This window comes from Aethalodelphis obliquidens, unplaced genomic scaffold (assembly GCF_003676395.1).
Source record: "Aethalodelphis obliquidens isolate GAN/ISIS:26980383/991018 unplaced genomic scaffold, ASM367639v1 scaffold2, whole genome shotgun sequence".
Classification (NCBI taxonomy): Eukaryota; Metazoa; Chordata; class Mammalia; order Artiodactyla; family Delphinidae; genus Aethalodelphis; species Aethalodelphis obliquidens.
This window is the reverse complement of record NW_020837946.1, coordinates 36,229,726-36,234,936: the sequence shown is the minus strand read 5'-3', so window position 1 is coordinate 36,234,936 and position 5,211 is coordinate 36,229,726. Positions and strand designations below refer to the sequence as shown.

At 38.4% G+C, this 5,211-nt stretch overlaps 1 pseudogene; it reads left to right on the top strand.

Moving 5' to 3' along the window:
* Nucleotides 1-2,010: 2,010 nt before the first annotated feature.
* Nucleotides 2,011-3,738, top strand: LOC113624760 (T-complex protein 1 subunit zeta pseudogene; annotated as a pseudogene).
* The last annotated feature ends 1,473 nt before the right edge of the window (nucleotides 3,739-5,211 follow it).

Sequence of the window (5,211 nt, the reverse complement as noted above, 5' to 3'; positions counted from 1 at the left end):
AAGTTCATTTGTATATGATTCCCAGACACTCCAGCTGAACTAGATTACTCATGGTTTCCCACACACAGCCCTCAATTTCCTGGCTTCCTGCCTTTGTTTATGCCATTGCTTCTATCTATAACAATCTCCTCTACTCTGTAAAACCCTACCATCCATCAGATCATCCCAAATGCCATCTTCCTTTCAAGATCACCAAGTCTTTCTTGGTCTCGAAAATTTGATGGGACTGCCTTTTCCGAAGGCTCCCAATACTTTAGATTAATGTTATCTACCATTTTTATGCTATTTGTGTTTTAAATTTATTTATCTGCCTCATCTTCCTTTATGGATTGTAAACTTCTTGGGGCCACCTACTGCATTTTACCATTCTTGTATTCCTGTACCATTTCTCAAAATGCCTGATGCTATGGTTAGCATAGAGGTTGAGAATATGGACTTCGGGGGCAAAAATACATAAAATGGTGTCCTGAATCTACCATGTCACACACACAAATCTGTGCGACTTTGGCCAAATGGCAATCTTTTTAAGCTGTATTTCTTCATTTGAAAAACAGCTAGGTCACATGACATCCTCTAACAATGTGACGAAGGCTTTGAACATTGCCTGAAGGTAAATATACAAACCTATATATACAATGTCTATATACATATACACTTGCATCTACCCATTGGTGTTCTAGAGCAGAAGATCTCAAATTGTGGTCTGTATATGCTTGGAGGTCCCCAAGACTTTATAGGACATACAAGAGGTAAACCTATTTTCGTAAATACACTCAGAGATTATTTACTATTTTCTCTGTGTCAACAGGTGCACTGTTGACACAAAAGTAATGATGGATAAAACCATTGGCATCTTAGGATGAATCAAGGCAGTGGCACCAAGCTGTCATTGTATTCATTGTATTCTTTATTAGTCATTTTATTCTTCACTGCTATGCACTTGCCATTTAAACATGACAGTTTCACTTAAAGTCCTTGAGGAAGCAATAAAAGTAATTAATTTTTTTTAGATCTCAAACCTGAGTCACATTCTGTGTGTGAAACAGGAAGTACACATACAGCACTTCTGCTACTTACTGAAGTACAGTACAACAGTTGCACTGAGAAAAGGCATGAGTGTTTGAGCTGTGAGCTGAACTAATCGCTTCTTTTTTATTAAAACTTTTATTTTTACTTGAAGGAATGACTGACCACCAAACTAGTATTCAGACCATAGTTTAGGTATTTGCCAGACATTTTCTCACAAATGAACAAAGGGAGCTTATTGTTTCGAGGAATAAAAACTGAAAGTATTTGTCATCAAAGGTAAAATTTGAGCTTTCAAGCAAAAATGAAAATTTTAGAAGATTTATATAGGCCGCTGTGAGCCTAATAGCTTCCCAATACCTGAAGAATTTTCTGAGCTCAAAGGTGATACTAACAAATAGTATTTTTAAAATAGCTTGTATTATAAAATGTGTCAACATTTGGAAGATCTGCATAACTCAGTAGCCAATATTTTCAAATGACCAATGCATGATGATATAAAATTATGTGTGGGTAAAAGACCGATCCAAAGTTAGTGAGATAAAACAATCTATTTTCACATAATAGAATTTTAAAAGTTCATCAATAATGGTTTAAATCGCACATGGCAGCTACCTTTAATAAAATAACACTTGTTCAGTTTTGCTCTAACCCAGATAAAACAAAATCTCTTTGAGTCTTCAAGCATTTTTAAGCATGTTCTCTTGATCTGAGAACAATGAAGCTCCTAAAGTAATGGTTCCCAAGTTAAGAACATTGCTCTAATAAAAAGCCCACAATTCCACGAAGTGAAGTATAGGCTTCTGCCATGCCAGCCCCGGGTTGCTAGAGTCAGGTCTCTGTGTGAGAGGAAATCTCTCTCATGAAAGTAGGAGACTGAAACAAACAAACAAAAAAAGAGAGTGTAAAATTACAAGGATGGCAGGCCATGCCGAACTGGCTCAGGGCTTTCCGGTTCCCTCATTTTCTTCTGCTGGGTCAGCTATGGTGGCTGTGAAGACCCTGAACCCCAAGGCCGAGGTGGCCTGAGCCTAGGCGGTATTGGTGGTCAACATCAGCGTGGCCCGGGGCCTGCAGGATGTGCTGAGGACCAACTTGGGGCCTAAGGGCACCATGAAGATGCTTGTTTCTGGTGCTGGAGACATCAAGGTCACTAAAGATGGAAATGTGCTGCTTCATGAAATGCAAATTCAACACGCAACAACCTTCTTAACAGCCAAATTAGCAACAGCCCAGAATGACATAACTGGTGATGATACCACTTCCAATGTCCTAATCATGGGAGAGCTCCTGAAGCAGGCAGATCACTACATTTCTGAAGGTCTTTGTCCCAGAATAATTACAGAAGGATTTGAAGGTGCAAAGGAAAAGGCACTTCAGTTTTTGGAACGAGTCAAAGTAAGCAAAGGGATGGACAGGGAAACACCATAGACGTGGCCAGAACATCTCTATGTACTAAAGTTCATGCTGAACTTACTGATGTCTTAACAGAGGCTGTAGTGGACTCCATTTTAGCCCTTAAAAAACAAGATGAACCTATTGACCTCTTCATGGTTGAGATCATGGAGATGAAACCTAAATCTAAAAACGACAGAAGCTTAATCAGAGGTCTTGTTTTGGACCATGGGGCATGGCATCCTGATACGAAAAAGAGAACAGAAGATGCTTACATCCTCACATGCGACGTGTCATTAGAATATGAAAAAACAAGTGAATTCTGGCTTTTTTTTTACAAGGGTACAGAGGAGAGAGAGAAACTAGTGAAAGCTGAAAGAAAATTCATTGAAGACAGAGTTAAAAAAATAATAGACCTGAAAAAGAAATTCTGTGGTGATGCTGATAAAGGATTTGTTGTTATTAATCAAAAGGGAATTGACACCTTTTCCTTAGATGCTCTTGCAGAAGAAGGCATAGTAGCTCTGTGCAGAGCTAAAAGAAGAAATATGGAAAGGCTGACTCTTGCTTGTGGTGGGGTAGCCCTAAATTCTCTTGATGACCTAAATCCTGATTGTTTGGGACATGCAGGACTTGTCTATGAATATACATTGGGAGAAGAGAAGTTCACCTTTATTGAGAAATGTAACAATCCTTGCTCGGTCACATTGTTGATCAAAGGACCAAAAAAGCACACTCTTACTCAAATCAAAGATGCAGTAAGAGATGGCTTGAGGACGGTTAAAAATGTTATTGATGATTGCTGTGTAGTTCCAGGTGCTGGTGCAGTGGAAGTGGCAATGGCAGAAGCCCTGATTAAATACAAGCCCAGTGTAAAGGGCAGGGCCCAACTTGGAGTTCAAGCATTTGCTGATGCATTGCTCATTATTCCCAAAGTTCTTGCTCAGAACTCTGGTTTTGACTTTCAGGAAACTCTAGTTAAAGTTCAAGCAGAACATTCAGAATCAGGTCAAATCGTGGGTGTGGACTTGAACACAGGTGAGCCAATGGTAACAACAGAAGTAGATATATGGGATATCTATTGCATAAAGAAACAGCTTCTTCATTCCTGCATTGTGATTGCCACCAACATTCTCCTGGTTGATGAGATCATGAGAGCTGGAATGTCTTCTCTAAAAGGTTGCACTGAAGCTCTTCCCTTGTATCATCTGAATCATGAAGACTCTACAGAGTGATACTAAGAATATAGCTATGGAATTTTTGTCCAAGCTTCAAAAGATTTTCAAAGGATTTTTTTTTCCCATATAAAAAAAGGAGAGAACACTGGCACCTATTCAGATTCTGAAGTTCTGAAATTATAATTACAGTATTTTTTAAATTGCACTGCAGTGTACACATACAGCAGGCCAAACTTACCCAATAAAAAGGACATTTTATTTTAGCTTCAGTGATATAAAAATACATGTTAGATAAGCATATGTTATCTACCTTGTTATTAAATATTCCTTGAAAAACAAATTTTAATGGTTTAATAATTCTTCTAATGAATGTATTTTAATTTATCTCCAATAGTTCCCCATCATTAAGCATTTAAGTTTTCAATTTTTATGCTAGTTATAAATAAGACTTAAGTAACTTAAGGTTCGGAAAGCGTTCCTGCTTCCTTAGTATAAATCCTTTTGAGCAGGGGTTCTCCCAACCCCCAGGCTGAAGACCAGTACTGGTCAGCAGCCTGTTAGGAAGGAGGCTGCACAGCAGGTGAGCAGCGAGCAAGCAAGGGAAGCTTCATTTGCTGCTTCCCATGGCTTGCATTACCGCCGAACCATCCCCATTCCCCCCATCGCTCACATTACTGCTTGAACCATCTCCCCTCTTGAAAAATTGTCTTCCACGAAACTGGTTCCTGGGGCCAAAAACGTTGGGGACCGCTGCTTTTGAGTAAAAAAAAACTATTGGACAAATTGGACTTTTCATGCTTTATGAAATAGCTTTGGTAAAATGCTTCCCAGAAATGTTAAGTTGTAGTGAGTAGAAAGATGGAATTAGAGGCAAGGGAATTGAAAGAGCTGCAAGTCTAAAGTGGCAAAAATAGGAAAGGCAGAGGTTAAAAACATGGTTGAGGGCGTGGTGACTAAGGACTAGGTGAGACAGGAGATTTTCAGGCAAGACCGTATTTTCACACCTCGGAACATTTGCTTAGGCTGATATCCCTCCCAAACTGTCTAGTGTCCTCTTTTTTTCACCCAAGTTACTGTTCTCTTCTACATGTTTCCACAAAATACAGTAGGTATATCTGAAGCCCTTGAAAGTGAAGTTGTGTGTTGCTACACTTTGTGTTTTGAGGACTTGTCAGTTGCCTATAGTGAGTGTGCAATAAATATGAAGTTGAAAAAAATAAAATTACAAGGATGAATGCCTCTTTATCTTATCTCTCCCCAGCAGAATCCTGAAAATATAGGTGAAAATTAGATTTTTTAAAAATTAGATTGTATTTCTTTATGCTCTAAGATGAAATTATTTTTGTGAAGAAAACATGCATCCAATTTGTTTGAATGAACATTTTCACATAATGAATTATCATCACACTCCCCTCCCCCACACAAATCTTTTTGCAGTTGGTCCACTGTTTTATGAAAATTTTGATTATTTATTAATTAGAACAAAATGAGTGGCATGTAGACAAATAGCCATTTTAAAGAGATTTTCATGAGTTATAAGACACAGTGTCTACAGAAATACTCAGCTTGGTGAATCTAATACTCAGTGAACACTTTCCAGACCATATTAAAA